Below are 21,959 nucleotides of genomic sequence, written 5' to 3'. Positions count from 1 at the left end.
ATATTTTTTCATTCGCCGTATCTATAGCCCTGTACTGGAAAGGCCGCAGCATCTTGCGACGATAGCAGCGTAAATCGCGTTCATCGTATCGCGATAACGCGTTGCTACGATCGCGTTCAACGTTTATCTACGAATTCAAGATGTCGAAGCCGGTGGAAAATTCTATTACGGAAGATTTCTACGTTACAAATACAGCGGCTAGCATGCAGATTGACTTTAACTAGCCTCGCTTAATGAAACAGTCCTGTGGCTAATCGTGTCAATAAGAGGGATCCTATGGCGTTAGTAGGCAATTGTTATGGTTATTGTGTCGAGTTTCCTCGATGAAATTGTCTATTCATGCAAATGAAACTGACTAGAATAATCTTCGGACGATAATCGTCCTCGTGAATTTCAGTTCAGAACGTATATTATCGTAATTATATATATCGCTAACTATATAGAGGATATTAATTGAAAGCCGCGTAAAATAAAAGATCATTATGATTAGAATTTAGTCTTATGGAAATACGTATCTACGACATTAAAAAGGAGCACCTGAAGCTATTTACGATCGATCATCGATTTATCATACATGCAAATTCAATTTGATCGTTATACTCGTATAAGGAAACTTTTATTCCCGTATAAACTGAAGAACGATTAATTATTTCTCAGATATTAATCGCGTTTGTAGCACCATTTGTTTTCCGTTCGTTCGCGCGAGATTTAAACATTTTATCCTAATTATTCGCCGATCAAAGAGCTCGTCCTGTTACGTTTGATATTATTCACCGTTTAATCTAATCGTGTGAATTTTCTGAAAAGCAGCAGGGATTAAGCGACGGGGGCGATTGGCAATCAATTACAAACGGCAATCATCGCGCGATTACTTGCACCACCAGACGCGAGATCGTTCTCATATAAATCACGCGACAGCCTCAGCCGAAATGGGAAGCTATGAAATCGCTGGCCATGCTGTCTTGCATGTATGTACCCGCCCCTCTATCCGATTTACGGATCTCCGTTCCGTTATCCGCCTCCCCTTACTTTAGTATCTGGCTCCTTCTCACTTTCGCCTGTACAACGGAGAAACCGAGGAACCGCAGATTCCAAGCCTGCATTGACGAGACGTCAGCCCCAGATGCTACCTTCCCTTGTACCGATTCCACCCCTAATTTCTGTCAACGTAGCGCCAACGTCGAATCCGATTAGATTGTTGTCATTAGTTTCGGACAACTGGCAATTCGAAGATTATTTTAGGTTTACACCGAACCTTGCTTTAACTATAATATTTTTTGCCTATACTTTATTGCTGTCTCCGAGGAATCCATTAAAATCAGCAGATGTTCGTATTATTTATGAATTTTGTATTTATGAATTTCTTTGCTTTGCAAGTTCACGCTGCTTTAAAAGACATCGTGTTACGAGTGGTTGAATTCTACTCGACAGTCACTTTCGACATAGAAAAATATATATGACGTTCCATTCAAAAAGTTGCATTCGTTCTATTCACGTTTCCGAAAAACATCGGAAACGTGAAAGATTGACGCGCATTGTGTCACGTCGTTCGGAAAATATCGTAAAGCTCTTTCCTCTTTCGTTCCTTTCCCATACTTATCGTTTATCGTAGAAACGGTAACCAACGATGATACGAAAATCATGTACATCGTCTCCCATCGGAATTCGAAATATTTTTCCACAGATTCATTGCCCTGGTTGTGCGGCTCAATTTTTTCGAGTCGCAGGATCGTGTTAAGCCATAATTGCAGCGTTATTAGTCTCGAACCGTACCGTATGACGCTCGAGGCGAATTTTTTCCCTCCAGCGTTCAGCAATTAACTTCTACGATCAATGGAACAAGTGTACCGCGTGAAACGTGCAAAACGATCTAATTATCATTATACTGAAAATCCACTATCTCCGTTTTCATAGTTCCCATTCACCGGTACTAATTACCGGTGATTCAACCGCACGTTACGCAGCCCCTGTATTCGTTCGAAAGGAGACGCGCTCAAGGGAAAGCTTTTCTCCAGCGATTTCGCGACAGAGACGTTTTCGACCGGCTGGAAACTAGACGCGGCTCGTTTCGACAATGAGGAGAAGCCGAATAATGGCCGTGGCACGGCCCTTTTTTCATCTGTGCAATCACGGCGATCGATTAACACGGACGCGCGTTGGTGTCTGGCTGTCCTCTGCGGAACAGCGCTATAAATTTTCTCTGTGCTGCGCTTCGACGGGGAATTCAATTTTCTTCCTGACGAACAACTACATTTCCCTCTCTGGGCCTTGTTATTTTTATTTCCCATTCTTCTGGCGTTTCTTTTCCCTAACTTGACGAAGAATTTTTTTTAGAATACCCACGAATTCATGAATAATTTAGACAGGCGAAACTGTAACGGTTAATATTCTTTTTGCTGCGATTTTTTAGTTTAGTTCTTAAAACCGTTCTTACGGAATTTAATCGTCGATTTGATAATCGCACTTGTACAGTACGAAAATGAATTAATTTCAAAACGATTCAAACGTTGCTTCGCGGGTTATTTACGCTTTTATAATTATTCGTTTTATTATTTATAGTTAGGACGAATATTTCCCGTCGTATTTACAGTTGTTTTCATCGTTAACTCGAAACAGCATAAATCACACTGCCTGATTTATAAGCTTCATTTTTAGCTTCTCTGATTAAAATTGGTTTTTGTCTGCCTAACTATCATGTTGTTTCCGAAACGTTTTACTAGCATCGCGTGGCACGCCATTTTGAAAATATTATTTTATTTATCATGACTGTCTAACCAACGTTGAATTTCCTCGGGGTATTTTCGTGTAACAAAGATATCGATTTTCCGAATTAACCGCATTAAAGCATAGTTCTAGGGAAACATTTTATCTCGTTTCAGTTTGCAACAAAGCAACGTTTTCTACAAATAGCTGCATGTACAAATCGTAAAAGAGAATCGAGTGTACGTGCATCGAAGAATATAATTGGATCGAAAACGTATCGAGAACATAGTAGGATTAAATTCTTCTAGAAATTGCAATTATGTATATCATTGTTGCCTCCTCATCCATTTCTATAATTATCTATTATAAAATAAAGTTAGATTTTCCATCGTTATATCCTATAAAATCACATCTTAGATCCTTTTACTAAATTCTTCTAACAATGCTGACTTTTTCGTCTATTTCCGCGTACCGAAGCAATTTTTCATTCTTTCCACGTTTTTGTTGAAATTTTGCTTTGCTTCAAAGAATTAAAGTAACGCACAGCGATAAAAGCTATTGGATGATATTCTAGAAACTCGGAAGGTTGTTCAAGAATTTCTGGAGATTTTTTTAAAACGCAAAAACCTAAAAAGCCGCAAAAGTTTAAACGCCTCAGTATGCGTACAACGCCAGCAAAACCAAAGTTGCAGACGGAAGGATAATTACCAATTATCGAGTTAAGTTAGATTCGCCATTGTTACATAGTTAATCTACAAAAAATAAAATTTCACGCCCGTTTACTAAATTCGCCTAACAATCACGACTATATCGTCGTTACTTTTTCGTCTATTTCTAAAATTACCCTTGATAACAAAGTAAAATTAGATTCGTCATTATCACGTTCCATGAAACGAGTCTCAGAGCCGCCTTAGCGTGTCACATCGACCTCTTAATTTCCATTAGAAGGAAAAGTGAGCACAATAAATTGCTCTCGGTTGGTATCTCGACGTTACACCCTGACGTAAAACATTGAAGCGCCGTGATACATCTTAACACACTCCTGAATGCGTTCCATGAATTACGAGGAAACAATTATTATCAGGCCACGACAAAGAGTTAAATCTCGCAGTGCACTTTTGTCCTCCTAAGTCGCGCAAACGTCCTTTCAAGAGGCCATGAGCCATTTCCTCTTGGTCTTTCGTCTTAACTGAACAAAAAAGCTATTTGCATCGCATAAAAGACCGGCTTGATGGAAGGTGCAAATAGGATGAAGATAAGGGCCGTCATTAGCCAGGCTAGAAACAAGTTCGTGGAAAAAGTAAGAGGCAGAAAGTAGGGAAAATAAAATTTCTTCCACGATTATGGTGTATTCCCATATAAGCGATCTTATCGTGTCTGGTCAGGTTTAGCGACTGCTGCATACTTTAGGACCATCCACCGAATTTTTCGATGATACCTTTTTATCGCGCGATACATTTCAGCGGAGGTTCGTGACCGATATACATACTCGAGTCACGCGCCTGGAAAGTTTCAATTTTGATCCTAACACACTTTTTTCACGGCCTTTCTTGCGTCTCTGTGCCTCCGACGTCTAACGTGTTACAGTCTTATCGCGTTATAGTTGTTCCAAATCTTGCAGCGACTTACTTTTGGGACGTAAACATAAAACTATGGGAGATGAATAAAAAAAAAAAAAGAAAATATTTGGCGATGATGAAGCTGTTTACGAAAGATTTGTTTTATCGTCATTTAGAAAAGTGAAGATATTGAGAAGATATTCCCGTAATATTATGCAGTAAGTGGACAAGTATAACACCTGTCGATAAAAGTTTATCGAATATTCTTTTATCGAAGGTATCGGCTTCTTGGAATAGTTTATGCAGCAGTTGATCGGAAAAGCATCCTTTCAGCGAAACGCCTTTGGATCACATTTTACCGAGTGGTCAGTAAGGGCCAGTGGTCCGGAAAAATACTTTGAGACGCGAAGATGGTTGGTATGCAGCCAAACTGCGAGAGTTTCGTATGCGGCTCGCACTATACACTTCTCTAGTACTTTAAAGTACGAGCAACACAGTCCATGACTCCTTAACTACGAAAAACGGTACAAACTCGCACACCATGTTGAAAGTTTTGCAAAGGCAATTGAGAATTCTCGACAAAACTCACGAGACGTGTAACAGAGACGGAGAAACGCGGATAATTTTTTGTATCAACTGCGGAAGAGATTTTTTTTCTTCCTTCGATATCGGTTACTTGTTAGCACGTTGTATTTCATCGTCCAATTGCGTTTATATTCTTTCAAATCGTAACAATTATTCGATTCCGTGTGAGAGCCGGATATTAATTGTATAGAACGTGGCTACGTTTCGAGCATCTTTCCGTTGTCAAAAACACGCGAATCGCGGTCTTGTTTCCTAAGGCTGCTTTAATCGATTCGTTAAACTCGGTAAAAATTCGTCTCTCTGGCTGCGACACGATCTTTTCATGTCAGGCATCGATTCTCTCGTTGCAACATGACGCCCTCGATAATAAAACGGTCTCTTCAACTTTTTTCCACTCGACCAGGCATTCCGCCCTCTTCGTTCTTCTAGCTGCTGAATAAGCTGAAGTTAAATAATGATTCCGGGAACAGGACACGCTCGCTCAGCCACATCTTCGAATAATATAACGGGTCTGTCGCTGAACGATGAACCAATAATTTCGGATTGCTGTACCGTGTGCGAGTGTGGAGTGTCGTCTCTTCCTTGCAAGGATTCTCCGCTCGTACCGTGACGGTCTTTTCCTTTAAAACCCTGTCTCGGCAAATACCGAGTACGGCCTTTTCCACCGATACGAGTTTTCGCCTATCCTTCGTACCCGTTCGCCTATTTCCAGTCAATAGGATTCGTCCACCCTCGTTACACGACACACCGAGGGTAAAGCTGATCGAGGTGAAGAACGACTTTCGCCAAGGACAATGTTGTCATTTTTCTTCGTCGAGCTAAGAAATTGATTACTTTCATATCCGTGCATAATAAATCGCGGGTTAAGCTCCGTTCCCGGGTGTCTAATGCCGTAACATTCTTTACAATTGTAAACGAAAACAGATGATCTTCGTTTTTTAAATCAGGCGTCGTACTAGGAACATGGCTGCGAGAGGATTGAAACGAATCGAACGACCGTGTCGTTAAATGATAGAGCACGGAACTTTATTGGCAACAACACTGAAAGAAAAGCCGTAATATAAATGTGAAATATGAAGTCTTGATATAGCTAAGGTATGCTAATAATCGAAACTGTTGTAAAAGATGTATACTCTAAGTTGTAATTTATTGCCAATGCTATATTAGCAACTGTAAATCAATGTGACAGCGCGCATCGTTTTAATAATCCTTCCACGCACGTTATATAATGCAGAGAATCAGGAAGAAGCGTTCCTTAAATTTTGCTTATGGGGTGCGTTACCATAACAACGCCGCTATCAATCATTCGGACATAATCTGGGTAACATCCTGAATAATTCCGGAAAATGGAATCTCTACCAGATGTGGCCCAATCTTTTAAATTTACCGTAATAATTGTGCACTGAAACAAAAAAAAAAAAACAAAAAAAATTATACATATATATGTATATATATGAAGTTTTGCAATACAATTTTAGTACGTAACGTGGATTTTAGTAACGCAAGTAAATTAAGAGTAACTTTGAGTAACGTCCTTCGTATTCCTATTCTTTTACTTTATCCAATCCGCGTGTCATAGATAACACGCAATTTCTTCTTGATAGAATTTTCTTTTAACGATCTTTGATGTTTCCAGTCACGTTCAGCCCACACAAAATTTCATTACAACAAATGTTCACGAAGGAAGCGATAGTTGCGCTACATATCGTTCTCAAACGCATTATCCATCCTCTATATCCTCGCAATATTTATTTCACTGTAGCCTTCCATTCAGCTCTCCCTTAGCATGGGAATAAATTCGTCTGCAACTAACACGAGGGTCGACAGTGTGGTCGACAAAGTGCGAAAATCGATTTTCCGCACCCTACCACGAATGAAAACTTCCGGCCTTTAAAGAGTCTCATTATTTTCCTGCCAGGAACGATCGTTCCTAGTCGAATTCGACCACCCTCATCTCTCTTTCTCTCTCCCTTCGCCAGTTCTCGTCGACGCCGAGAGATCGAGGGACGTGGACCGACGTGGAGGGGGATGAGATTGATAAATTATCGGCTTGAAAAATGCAAAACCGATACTCCCACACCCGCCATGACTGCAAGCTTATATACGTACACGGTTGAGTGGTTGTTTTGTGTGCGTGCGTCCGCGCGCGCGTCCGCATAACCCAGCGTGCGAGAGTAAGTTGCCTGTGCGATGAATTCAGGCGAACTCGTGTTCTGCACATAAATTCCGACGCGCTGCCGCGTCGGCTGTCATACGAAGGCGCGTTGAAAAACTACAGGCTGTATCACCAGTGCATCCTTCATTTTTTTCACCCTAACACGCTGTGTTGCCGTGGTTGAACGTTGGCTGACTTGGAGCATACTGACGATCGGGCCGTGAATTAAAATATTGTTGCCGAATTTTCGCAGCCGACACTATATAAAATACCAAAGATTTTTGCGCTTTTTGCATTCGCCACTGCTTACTCCGATTGGAATTTCAAGTTTCCAGCTACGGCCTCTCCATTCCAAGCGCACAAATTTCACGTTTCAACGTCGATCTTGCTCTGTGAATGCTTTCCTGTCGCCATTCGACGGCTGATAAAAACCAAACTATTCCATGCAATCTGCATTTTTCCTGTAATCACTGTTATAAATAGGATACGAAATGTTGGCGTTAAAATTTCGCGAGAACGGCGAAACTTGGGGATCGTGGACGGGAAAGCAAAACAAAAAGTGAATTAAACGCGGAAATGCGCACCGCTCAGAATGGTGCATGTGCATACAACCAAGATTGAAAGCTCAGGAATACGCTGATTTATAAAACGCCGCGGTAGAACGGAACGCTGTTCTCTATGTTGTTAATGGTTCTCCGTAATTTGTATAAATTGCCGGGAAATTTATGTTTTTCCGTCGGTTCCCCGACCGGAGAACGCTTTATTTAATCGAACGAAAACTCATTTTCTCTATCCGCGTTTTATTGTTCGTGTTCCGTTGTTCGTGTTCCGTTGTCCGCATCGTGCTATGTCGTTTATCATTGTTTTCCTATCGCCGCTTATTAGCCAGGTGGAGATAGGAGAGAAGCTAAAGTGAACGTTTATTCGTTCTTTCGAGAGGAATCATTACGATGTTCTTAATTAATAAATATCTCGTATCCATCGCCTATGCATTTTTATACGACGAAATTATTCGGTTGAAATGAGCAAATAAGGAGGGAAAACCCATATTTCAATAAATAATGAAAACACAGGCACAGACGTGAATTTGGAAATATACGAAATATTTGATAAAACAGACAGTTTGTACGAACAGAGTATGATTAAATTATTAAAACCGTTATGGCGCATATTAAATAAAAAATGAAGAAGTTATTCGCGAGATGATTATATTGGAAGAACAAATTACGTATTAATTTATTCCAGAAATAATTGAATATTTTTGTACTTTGAATACGAATAAAATAATAATCATTGTTATCGCATAATCAACGATCATAATAATAATCACAGGCGGAGATGATTCTTTTTAATATAAATATTGACGATAATTCGCGTTGCGTCGAATAATTCTCTAGAATTTTCGTGCATAATATTTCACCTCTGAATTTTACCGCTCCCTTTAACGTACGAAATATTTCATGCGTAGAAATTTCAGTTTTAATACTGCAAATAACGCAGAGAAATTGCGCAACGCACTTTTACAAATATTTCTTCCGCGCGTTTGTTACCAGGCAAAGAAATGGAACGGGTTACGTAAATAGGGCAAAGTGCGTGTGCATCGTTACGTAGATCAGAAAGATATCAAAGGAACAGTTGGAAAGCTTCATCGATACCGCTCTTTCGTATCGTAGCTGCATTATGAACGTATCACCGTTCATGTCAGAACCCTTGGCTTCGAATTCTCCTCTGCCGTTCATCGCAATAAAAGGCACTGAGCTCCTTTTAGTCTTCGAGTATCGATACGTTGAAAAAGAGCGCGCTGAAGATCGTTTATTGTTTCATTGTCAGGAAGCAGTGATACAAATATGGTGGAACGAATAATCGATAACGGTTACTGGTTGTACTCTAAAGCACAAGTAATCTAAGTTGAACGATTAAATAAGTTAATCACTTAATTTATTTAAACGCTATAATCAACGAAAAGGAATCTTTGAATCTTCAGCCTCAAAATCTCTTGGCGCAACTAAACGTACTAAAACTCCAATTTTTTACGCATAAAATCATCGTGTTGACACAACCGTGAGTCCAACACCGATCGAGAAATAGTTCACGATACTCAACGATTATATCGTATTTTGCAGTTTGATTTGCAGTTTGATTGATCTGTCATAACAGATGACAGATTATTCGATATTCTTGCAAACTCGTCAAATACGTACAACCAATGTACTTGAATTCCTAATATGGTTAACACGAATTTTCAAACATTTTTCATTGTGGGTTTCAACCTGGTTAAATATACTACTGTAACGCAATGCAGATCTCCGATGTCTGCAAACTACATTCGGTAAACAAATTTACTAGAACCTTAAAATTGTAACACGTTACGCTGACAATGATAAATATAGCTTTCAGGGCAAGTTTTACTACATTCTTAAGCTTCGTACATTCACGAACGTTGTCTGCGGACAATCCGCGCATACGGTTGTCCAATATCCGTGTTCAAGCCTGTACTGATATCTCAACGTCCCTGCTCGTCCAACTGCGTAAACTCGCGATCATCATTTATACGAAATATACGTGTAGTTTTCGGTCGATGAAGAAATAGACGAGGAAGATTAACGGAATGTTTCTAGATCTGAAAATTATCGAGAACATTTTATCAATTCTGTTACCATCTATGAATTTCTATAGTTCTATCTTACTCCGGTTCTAGCAGATAGAAAGAGTTTTTAACGTTTCAAGAAGATGTTTAATAAATGTGAAAATTAAAACGAGGAATCATGCGATAATCAATAAGATTATTTTTCATATTTTGTTCAAACTGCCAAGGTGCTGTTTAACGTAAGAAACCTATAGTTGAGTAAAAAATGAGCAAAAAAACGTAACATAGTTAATATGAGAACGAGTCTGTGTAAGCTAAATGTAGACGAGGAGAGAAAGAGAACAGTCTCGAGTTTTTCTAGTAAAAATTTGTCATCTCGTTATTTCCTGTCCGATCAATCGTTCTTTCCACGAGGTTTATGTGGCATGCGAAGCACACGAGGACGGACAAGAGACACGCGTTGCTCGACGGTGCTATTCACGTTCGATCATGCAGTTAGAAGCTGCATTCGTAGGTGATAACCGAATCGGATGAAACGCGACGTAATTCGATTTTCCTGGTGCTCGTTGAAGCGGTTTTCTAGTCCTTCTATTGGACAGTGTTTCCTGTACGACGATCTGTGTACACACCGATACCGACGTTCTCTCATAACTCATAGTTACGACCTACCAGAGGAGATAATAACTCTAAAACTCTTGTTTATGCCTCTGCGAGCGATTTGCCTAGTGAATCATGGTTAATTTTGATAAACACCAACAGAGTGTATTTCTCCGATAACAGGCTTGATTTGTATCCTTTTATTACACTGATTGATCGCGTTCGCCGCATTAGTCGTTTATATTATCCCGGATATATCGGAAATTAAATCGCTTTCTGAAAAGAAATCTGACGTTTGAATCGTGGTCGTGTTTGCGTGATATAATTTTCGGTGAAACGTGCGTTTTGCCGTAGCCGTCTGACGTGCCGTTGCACCTAAGATGAAACATCCGATTAAAAGAAAAAAAAAAAGAAAGGAAAGAAAAGGAAAATGTAGCTCCGAGTACGCGTACATCATCTCCTGTTTGGATTTCAATTTTCTCAACCTTCAACGTTCTTAATTAATTGAACATTTAATATCAAAGGTCGTAATTCGCGTCTAATTCAATTCGCTTTCCTTTTGCTCGCTATCAATTTCGTTCAATGCATTCGAACTTAAAACGTACTCATTACATTTAACCTAATCGTCAAATCCTTGAACTATTTTCGCTTGGCTCGCAAAACGCCGGTATAATTAATGAGACGCGGCAATAACACAAGGAATGAATTATATAAAGGAACCAATTGAAAATTTAGCAAGTCGTACAGCGTGACTGCTCGTTGAAATTCTAAAGCCTTTGACCAAGGTCGCGTACCGGTGAAACGAAGTAACGTCAAACGTCATCAAGGTGTTTGTCGGTCTAATTTAACGCACCCTACGCAAATAGCCTTTTATCTCAAAGAAAATGCGCTATTTTCGTAAAATTGAGAAGCCAATACGGCCAATACACGATGAACGTCTAAAGCGATGCACGTCCAAAGAAGCTAATAATAACGCCGGATATCATCGTGAAAGTTTATCGGATGCTACAACTATGATGTATATCGCGTCAGCCACGTAGATGGATCTTTGCCCCAGATTCCTCCTCGGCTCGCTCATTAACGCCGAAAAATTTCAAGTGGTTAAATTTCAATGTAACGAGGCATTTATGATTTCTCATTCGGTGAATCTTATTAAAACAGCTTTTTGTAGTTCAAGTATTATACAGCTATCGTACGGTTATCCTGCCTTTTCAATTCTACGAGAAAATGAATAGTACGGTAGTCCGCAATAATTACAAGGATTTAAATGATGTAGCTGAACTTCTACTGTTTAAAGCGTGTATACGTAGCGAAGTAAATTAAACTTTTCTGCAGTTCGCGTTGTGTGACTATTCTGTCTTTAAAGTCCCGTTACAAATCCACGAGCAATGTCGGCTGCGTTTTCAGTGAAACTCGAGTCTCGCTGAATGGCAAGTATGTAGTTCAACTATAATGGTACGTGCAACAAACTGTACCGTTCTCTTGGACGCGCGCAAAGCTCTAGAAAAGGGTGGTTTAAAAAGGGATGCTCGATAAAATTTAACAATTTTCTTATGATACCGAGTTTATATCACCGAGAACGAAGAGCCACGAGAGTTTTGCATCGAACGAAAAAGGTGAAAATCGATAGCACGCAGGTCACATCGATGCTACGAAATCCTTGAAAGCTCCGAATCGCGCAATCACGCAACAACGCGAATGCAACTTATGTCGCGGTCGATTACACGCGATATCGTAAAACTTTGGAACAGTGGCGCACGTACGGCAGAACACGGTAAAATGCATGGTAACAGTTGACACAGTTTTTGCTAGGCACTCTGGTATGGTGGGTCAGTGAGTTCGCAACAAAAACGAGCACTATGGCCGCCGGTGTCCGCGCTTGGTGTCAGACCGCAACAAAACCAATGCCTCGAAAACAGTTTCGCCTAAAGTGAGCGATGAAACGAAACACGCTTCCGTTGATAACGACCGCTTCAAAACAAAATACCGAGGCGCAGGAATATCACAAGCCACTTGCAGCTGTCTCCGCCACTCGAGCCTCTAAAGGACTCTATCGAGCGTCCCTCTTTCTTCTCTTTCTCTTTCTCCCTCTCCCCCCTCTCTCTCTCTTCTCACCTGTAATTCATCCACGCAGTTTGCACCGGAGGGAACTCGAATTTATGTCTAGGTCGTCCTGTTGAGAAAACTGCGCGCGATAAATTTGCCCTTCTTAAGTGCTTTAAACGTCACTCGACGCTAGATTAAGTTGCGCATGAAACAAAAGGAAGCTTCGAGCAGCCGAGCGAAGGTAAAATGAGAATGAGTAAACAGAAAGGCTTTAGTCGTTTATTTTTATGGTCGTTACGCGTTTATAATAATTTTGAAAAGTTATCGACGGGACGGTATGATTAGTTTTCAACATCTTCCAAGGGATTATTATAGCAATTCAACAGACAGAACTGTATTTGGACGAGCAGTTCGTGTAACTGGAATTCACGTAAGAAATAACGTAGAGAAATACGCTGTCAACTGTACGTATTAGAAGAGCTATCGATACTTCGTACAAATCGAATGCTTCTCACGGTTTCCATTTCCTATTTATTTTATTCTAAATTTGTTATTTCATACGCGTCGTACGTGTCGTATGTCGTAGAGTACCGAATAAAGTTATTTTTGTGTAGGTTGAAGTTAGCTCCAATTCGAACCGGAGGGTTTCAAACTTGGAAATCTGTGAAATTACGGCAAAAGGAAAAAGAAATGTAAACGGTCTCTCGTTTTTCTCAAAAATATGCAAATCTTTCTTCGATACGATATTGTTTTAAGTCCGTGGATCCGCTTAAGATTCGCTAACTTGCTGGACTTTCCGAGAATTCCTGGAGAAAATTGAACTATTTCTCCGCGTTGTCATTCTCTATGCTCTTTCAACGGGCTGCCTTTCAGATATTTCCAGGTCTTTAGGATTTAAGACAGCCCCGGCTTGTCGAGTGTGTCCTTACGATTGTTATTTCAAGACCGTCCAAAGCAATCGTGTTCGTGTTATTTCAGGACCTCGGCTTCCTGGCTTCGGTCTCCTAGAAAACCTCGTGATATTTCCACCATTCGAGTCTTTGTTTGCCACAGAGATATTTTCGTTTCCAAATCGGAAGTGGAAGTGAATGTCGCATTATCCTGTAATAAATTATTCCTTCTCCCTTTATGGTCGCGATATTTCATAAATTTTGTATTATACAAATAGGAGATTATTGGTATTAATTACTTAATGATTAATTATTAATCATCTTGTACTATTCTATTATATCATATGACGTTTTATACAAAATTCGGTCAATTTCATTCGAGGGGGAAGAATTCAATTTCGAAATAGACACGCGTGTATTTCTCCTTCGTTACGTTCTCCTGCCCGAAAATTCAACGCTGCCTGAGATTCTTGGATCACGTACTACGCATTGAAATAATTTCTGAAATCCGATTACGACGTGCGTACTGTACGCACGGTTTGAACGTGGTAGCGCACCTTAATCCTACGAGCGCGTCATGCCGTTTAGCACCATGTATTTGCAGGTAATCGGATCGATCTTACGGGGTCACGTAGGCAGATTTCAATTTTATCGCCTTTCCAGTATTCCCGTTTGAATTAGTCATTAACACATTTGCCGCCACCAACGCATACAGCTGTCTTGAAGTACGTTGATTCGCCTTACAGATTACGTATATTCCCTTTTATCAGAAATGTCTTTACATCAAATAATAACGTTTCTTCTAACGCACTGTCCATTGTTCCTTTCGTCTTTCCATTATCCTCGGTTGAAACGCGTGAAATGAAACGCTCGACAAAATATTTAAAAAATGTCGATTAAAGAAGATTGAAAACTGTTTTAAAGTATCGTAACAGCGCAGCTAACTGGAATAATTGGATGCACGATAAGCTTCTTGGTTAATACGATACAACTAATTATTATTAAGTGTACTTTACCTAGAATGTTTGATTACATAGTCGGTATTACGGCGTGCGTGATCACTATTAATATCATTGACCATGCAGAACCGTTCGTCAGAATAATATAGTGGAACACAGAGCTCGTGTTACGATCGAATTAACAACTATTAGTGATAATTACGATAATTGACGACATAGTTGTTGATGTAGTCAGTGATTAGGAAGAAACGATAGTAATTCAACTACCATTGCTGCGCGATTATATATCCTACTCTCGTATTTTGATATCCGAATCCGTTAGATGAAATTACACTTAATCGCTAATGGAATTCATTATCTATCCAGACTTTTGTTCTATTCTATTTACTATTTACCACGTTTCCGCGATTAAGCGTTTATTATACTCGTATCTCTTGGAAATTACTTCGTCTTTCTTTTCTTTTTTTTTTTTTTTGTTTTTGATACTGTCTAAATATTTTATTCCGCAATCACTATCGTACAAAGTAACAAAAAAATGTAACAAAGGTACTGAATTTGAAATTCGTTTTTAAAATCCGACTAAAATACACGACGAAACCACAGATAATCGTAAAATTTTTAATTGCTCTTTCAAAAATACAAACTTGATATGCTTTTATTAAAAAATAGCTGGGCAAAACCCTTTGCAGAATGAACATCGTTGTGCAATTTTTATTGTTGCGTTACAATCACAGACCTATCGTTTCGCTGAATATAGTTGCAACAAATCAGATCAAGTTACAATCGACGATATTGAAAACTATTACGTCGAAGAGGAATTTATCAACTTGTTATTAGTGATACTGGATAAGATACGTGTTAATTAAAATTGACGAATTATCGAAAGAAGCTGAGCAATGCTACAACGAGAAACTTACACGCCACACACGTGTACGTTATATTCCTATACACACTCGCATCAGTCAATCAATCATGTCAGCAGCAGAGCTTGCTGCACAACGTGTATTGGTTTTTTCCCTCGAACCACACTTTGCCTATCCTGCACCGTCATCTTATTTATAGCATTTCAATCTCGCTTCTCAATAATTGACGTACACTATAATTCAGGTCTACTGTGTATTTTTCTACGTAGCTGACGAATATTAACCTGCCGTTCTCGATGAAACTCTATTTTAGGTCAAGCGGTATTTCGACATTGATAGATAAAGTGCGATAATTGCTGTTATACTCTTACATGCTCCTTGATAACGATTACTCTACTTTGATTATTTTATATATTTTTTGCATATTACGTATGTGCATTTTTTGCGCTTTTGAAACCTTCCAACTTGCCATGAACGCATACAAATCCTCGGTCTACTTGTAAGTTACGATCTTGTAGATTATTTTCTTCGGAATTTATCAGTCTGATTTTACAATTTTAACAGCCATGTATACCTAGCGTAAGTGTAATAAGTATCCAGTAACTCACAAACGTCGGTATAAGTAGAATTTCGCCCTTTTCGCGATGTTCGCTGCTGCAATGCAAAGTACATTGGCGCGTGAATCATGCAACAGAAATGGCCGGTAATTCATCGGGCCGTTATGTAGGGCGACGTAAATCGAGAAGATTGTGACAATGAATCAGCGCAGCTTTATGGCTCTCCATGTAATTAAGTCGTATCCGATAAGCATTAAGTATGCAAACGCGAAGCAAATCCACATTTCGTGCCACTATTCGCCGCTTGTAATCGGATCATCCCGCCTTGAATCCTACGCGATTCGTTCGACCCTTGTAAATTTTCCCCTTCGATCTTAATTCCACATTCTTTTTCGTTCATTTTCCATGGTTGCACGTGAAATGTTGGTTTCCCTGAATTTCAGATTCCTAAGCTTAAACGTACCAATAAATATCACACTTTAAATCTGAGCAGCAAGTAAGCACGGTAAATATTGAATTTCAGATGATAAATCTGATATTTGATTGTCAGGGATTCCACTAAAGGTTCAGCTATTAGGTTGTCCGAAAAGTGTCTTTCTTTTACGGACACGTCTTTTACAACGACGTATCTTTATACAAACATAAAACCTAAATTGTCGAACGTTGTGATTTTTATTTTGATAGAACAAAATGGATCCTTCCTTATAAAACGAAAGAAACTTTTCGGACGACCTAACAGTTTCTCATGAAAGTATACGAACAGTTAGGAGAGAATTTTTTGATGAATATGTACATTATACGGAACGTTCGGAGATTTCGTTACAGAGTTAATAAATTTTAAGATATCCTGTACAATAAACGAAAGGTTTCTAAGAGTGTTAGAATACTTTGGCCAACCACTCTATCTACATATGCTTCGTTGCCCGTTGTGTCAACTCGTTTATTGAATTATGTTGCACGAGCTTCGAATGTACCTAGTTCATAATGTAAAGCTACATAAGTACTTGTTTGAGACGAATGTTGCAAACTAGTTGGCCAAGTGGACTCTCTATACTTGGATAATCCTTCCAAGCCTGTGAACATCCTGTTTACTTTGATAGTTGGAAGTTGGAAGTGTAGTAGTGACGTTACAAGCCATTGGAGATATTAGGTCGAAGGATAAATAAATATTTATCTCTATACGTATTAACGCTTCTTTTTATTAAAATCAATTCCGTAAAATTCATAATTATGGTTACTAATTTTCTCTAATTAATCAGTTTTTTTCCCCATATTTTTCAGGGAATTGATTACGTGTCTGCTTGGAAAAGGATCCGTATTAATAGACTCACGGAATGGTAAGTTCCCACGGCTTTTAATTTCGCGAAGTAACGAGGCTTTAATTCATAAAGGGTTGCCTCCAACTGGCTGGGACTTTAACGAGGACATTAAAGTGGTTTCGAGTCATGCCGGAACTGGTACGCATTCCGTCCTTCAGGGAGGCTGCCAGCTGTTAAACATTGCACGGAAGAATTTTTTAACATGACGAACGAACTCCTTTAATTTCATGTAATGAAATGCGTGAACTGTTACTCCAAATTAAAACTGCTTCCGCGTTATCTCGCGAATTGTTAGCAGTTTCTGCCGCTTTTGAATCTCATCTAGCTCGCCGTTCCGCTTTATTTTCACGAAATTCTAGTTGGCGAAAAAAATTGTCCCCGATGTTATTATAAAAATGTTCGCTTTCTCGAATTACCCACCCTATTTAAAAATTCATGTATTTACACGCTCTATATTTCAAGGTTTATCGATCCTATCAATTTTATATCGTCTTTAAAGTTAGCAAAAGTTACGCGGGCTATATCGAAGCTCGTAACTTTTTCTCCTAGTACGTTATACCTTTTCTGCGGTACGCCGGTCGAGAAACAAGTTCATTGGAGAAACAAAATTTTTATCTCGAGTTTTTATTTCATTATATTCGCGAAATGATTACGAACTCGTGACAAGAAGTTTGATGAAAGCAGCCCGTAACTCGGCGCAAGTTAGAGAGAGGCTGCCTAGAGATGAAACCATCTAGAAATTAACCTACTTAAAACTACTAACGATAGATCGTAATTCTTGCTTTCTCAAAGTGACACCGTTCCTATCGAATATAAACTTCTCCATTAATGCTTCGGTACATTGATTAACGAACGAGTATACACTGTATACAACATAACGACCGCTAAAAGAGAGCGTCGCGCCGGAAATGGAAAGTTTCAACGTTATTAAGAAAATTACATTAGATAGAATTACGGTGATGAAATATTCGTCCTTCTCCTTCGATAAGCTCTGTACTTTGCGCTTTATTCGTTTTCCAGTGAAAACCATTTTCAGAGGTAGGAATAATTGGCTTGGTAATAACATATAACGCGATTATGTAGATACAAGGTGTGTAAAACAGAGGTAAATGACGTTATTTTATCCATGATGTTAGAACGCAATAAAAATAACGATTTATGAAAATAATAATTTCGCCTGGTTGTCAATAAAGAGGTACAGATTTGGAAAATGATGCAGTGCTATTAGTACTTTGCTATTTAATCTGATATATTATGGCTTGTAATTAATAATACGTAACCTGTCTCATTCTTCTTATTCCTATGGCCATGGTTTTAATTTATAGTTATTAAAAAAGCGATACAATGTATTTCATTCGTGAGATATTTATTTATTTATTTTTAATTTTCTCTGTGGCGCTTTATACCTATCAGCACGGTATTCTAAAATGCTTCGGGCGGTGATGACGCTTAGACAGACAGCAGGAAATAATTTGCGCCGCGTGTATCCGTAAAATACGACTCTAGAGATGCGCGAAGCTTACCGTTGCGAGTCGATGCTTATCAACAATTGTCGTTAACTATGTCGTAACTTGGTATTCCCAAACGTTGGGCACCAGTAAATTACCAATTGCTACGCATTAGTGACGTAAACTTCTCCCACGGGCGCATAGAAGTGCTCCCCTTAGCGAACAATAATGAGGCCAATGAATGCGACAGTAGCACCTTGCCAATGTGTTCCTGCTGTTATTTTCATTTTCTTTGAATACGCAATTTAACCAGTGGCACACTCGCTACTACCCATCAAGCGATTAAAAAATTGAAAAACGTGAAGCATGAAACCGTATAAATGTCCAAAGAACCAAATTTTTCGATTAATCTACAATCTAATCGTCTTCGTCACCTTCCGTTGCACGTCCCTAATTTAATTGGATTCATACTTTATAATGGTAGCTCGTTTACTAGAAGACACGATGTGACCACGAACACCGGTTTCGCAAATAGCAGTTGAAATTACACGCGGTCGTGCAATTACAAGGGTTAAGACGTTTCCTGTAACTGTGTTCTTGCAGTCAGTCGTATAGCAGCAACCTCTTAAAGGTGACGAACAATTAGTTTCGACCGTTCGGATGTTGATTCAACGTTACGTACCGAAGTCGGTCTTCTTCCATTCAGCCTGCGACATCGACGTCTACCTGTTCCTTTCTCGCTTGTTCCTTTCTTTCCCATTTCTCCGTATCCTCTATTTTACTCCGTTACTCTTTCTTCGTGCAGCTTCGACCGCCTTTTCCATCGGCTTGACTCCACCGGAAGTACGCCGAGGCTGACCCACATTCGACAACAATGGCCACACTCAACTGGCTGCACTCGCCTCAATCGTCGTAGCCTAGGCAGAAGTTGCCTCGTTTCGGTCTCGATTTTCCAAACGACTTTCCATTCTCTCTTCCTCTCTCTTTCTCTCCTTCTATTTCTTTCTTGTCCCTCGTTTTCACTCCCTAAGGCTACTCGCATTCCTATTTTTCAATAATTTCAAGCGCGCCTCCACCTAATTTCAATCTTTTCTTCATCGGCAACGAACTTCCCCCGCTTGTTGAAGAATTGATTTCATCCTGGGTCGCTGGAAATCGGAAGTTCCACTTTAAAGCCATTCATCGTGTCCGCGGGAAGTTTTCTGATCGATGGCGTTGCTTATTACCCATGTAGATGCACGGACTACCCGCAATTAAAATTGAAAAGATGTGATCTAAATTTAATAGATGATATTTCGATGAAAATTGCTACCAGGTTGTTAGTCGGTCGTCGTGCTTTAACATTCATTAGCGATGACAGTTACTTTTCTGTGAATCAATCATTTTGTGAACGATGGTTGACACTTGACGTCGAATCTATCAACTTGTTAGGCTCGATAGACGAATTTTGTATTCTACCAAATGATTTTATATCACGGAGAGAAATAGTGGATTTTCTTAATATTGAAAACTATGTCTTCTCTACGTTCGATTAAAGGGTTTCTACGATCGTTCGCATTATCGGTTAGCATTTCAATCGATTCATAATAAAAACGAGAATAACAATTCTTCTCGATACGCAATACTCGTTTCCCTTGGTGTAAAACTTTTATCGTGATGATCGATAGTCGTCGTATTATCGCTAATTTATCGAACGGAGTTGTCATTCATTTTGTCAAGATAATGGACGTTTCATTGTACTCGGTTATGCTTGATACTATACCGCATATTTAACTATATCGTTAACGTGATTTTACTTTTATACTATTTTTAGTTAATATAAGTTTACTATATAAAGTTTGTAAAATATTTTCTCAACTCTCAGTTTTCCCAAATGTTCTCTCTCGATACTAAATGCCATTGTAGAAAAAAAACATTCGGCGTAACGAAAAATCTTCGATGTGTATTCTATTGTAGTATAGTAGTAAGTAGTAGTAGTAGTATTGTAGTATTGTAGTATCTGACACACACTCACACACGCTCTTTGTACTTAATTTTCAATTAGCAATTTAGTTTAACGAGTCTGGAAAACGGTTACAGCTGTTCAATAAAGCAAGAAAATCGACGATATAGTTTCACACCTGCATTAAACATTTTTGGAACATAGAAGAGGAGAATGCTGAGGATTTCGTGGTAATACATCAGTGTGTCAAGCGCTTAACATCTTCATCCTCTAAATTATCCTTTCCCACTTCTCCATTCCCATTTTCCCTTTCATTGTTCCGGTTACTGTTATTCCCTTTCGTCCTTTTTTGTTTTCGTTCCATTCTATTCTACATGTCTCTTCTTCTTCTTTGAACTTTTTATCTTTTTCCGTTTTATCTATCGCGTACGTACCCGTTCCTTTCCATTCCGCCTCTCGTTTTCTCTTTTATTCTCTTACCACCGTTAGGTTAAACCTATCGCTTCTTGTTCATTACTCTACCATTGCCTCATACCATCGCTACTTGCCGCAATTCTCACAGCACATTTCTATCAAACAACGATAACCCAAAAATTTCGGTACACTTATGGTATACTCGTACCTCTCGAACCTTTCTTTTGCTACACGACGCTACTCATCGACACCATAGAAAGGCCCTGTCGCAACTCACCAAAGGCCAGTCTTGGTGTATTCTCACGTGGAATAAAATTACGAAAATGATGATTTTTGAACGATCAGCGAACAGCAGTTAATTTCTCATAACCTTTCGTAACGGTAGACCGCAGTCCTGGTACACCCGCGGCGTATAATCTTCGTTCGTTTGCGCACGAACGCAAGGAACAACATTTGGAACGGGACAGGGACGCGGTCGAATACACGTGCTGATGAAGCACGGTGTAGCGTTGATTAAAGAACTGCTGGTATGTTTCGCAGACGCGGACGATGTTCCGAAAATAACATTCTAAGCGTTCTGAAATACGTCGTGTTGGGTAGAGAGGCAGTAAATTATCGCGGCGAGAACGCGGTGTTATTCGGCGACGAGAGATACCCGTTTCAGGTAAAGCAAACGCAGTCAATTTCACAATCTAGTCGATCTGCCGGTGACTCAGCTACGAGTCCGCGTCGTTTCGTCTTATCAACGGTATTTTTCGCGCGCTTCGAGTGTCGTCGAATTAAATTTCACATCATACGTCGTAAATTGGCTGGCTTCGCCCCGTTACCGCGTCCATTCGGAACGCGAATTTATCGTTCCATTAATTTGACATTTAATTTTCCACGATAACGACGGCGTTCGCGCAATTTCTGTCTGATGCCCGGTTGCTGGCGGCCACTTCTGAATTACTCCTACCGAATTTGTCGCCGACAATTCGTTGGCCGTGCAATTTCGTTTCGCCGTATTATCGATGTAGCCTCCGCGCCCTGGAATACAGCTGACTCTTTGAATTTACCTTGGCTGCCCGCTCCACGACGCCCCCAACCCTTCACCTCGTCCCCTATACTCCCTTTCCCCTAAACCTTGCTCTTCGTCCCGCTTGTCACCCGGCAAATCCTCGTTTTATGATTACGATCTTTCTCGCGGACTTTCGCCATTCTCGTTAATTATCGCGGCCTGCGTACTTTCCGTGACACACATTTCCATCGCGTCGAATTATTTTGTTCGACGAATTGGAACCATACGGGAAACGGAATTTCAATTACCTACATCCTCGGAAATGAACTTTCAGCTAC

At 39.6% G+C, this 21,959-nt stretch overlaps 1 protein-coding gene across 5 annotated transcripts in view; it reads left to right on the top strand.

Annotated features, from left to right (window-relative positions):
* Nucleotides 1-21,959, top strand: part of LOC126865184 (TWiK family of potassium channels protein 7-like) — a 364,862-nt gene that overhangs the window by 180,474 nt on the left and 162,429 nt on the right. For all 5 annotated transcript variants that reach the window (XM_050617398.1, XM_050617395.1, XM_050617394.1 and 2 more), the window contains one exon: nt 16,783-16,838. The gene's annotated coding sequence lies outside the window, so the exon portion shown is untranslated. The remainder of the gene's footprint in view (nt 1-16,782; nt 16,839-21,959) is intronic.

This window comes from Bombus huntii, chromosome 4 (genome assembly GCF_024542735.1).
Source record: "Bombus huntii isolate Logan2020A chromosome 4, iyBomHunt1.1, whole genome shotgun sequence".
In the NCBI taxonomy this organism is placed as follows: Eukaryota; Metazoa; Arthropoda; class Insecta; order Hymenoptera; family Apidae; genus Bombus; species Bombus huntii.
The sequence above is the reverse complement of the archived record's forward strand: the minus strand, read 5'-3'. Positions and strand labels throughout refer to the sequence as shown.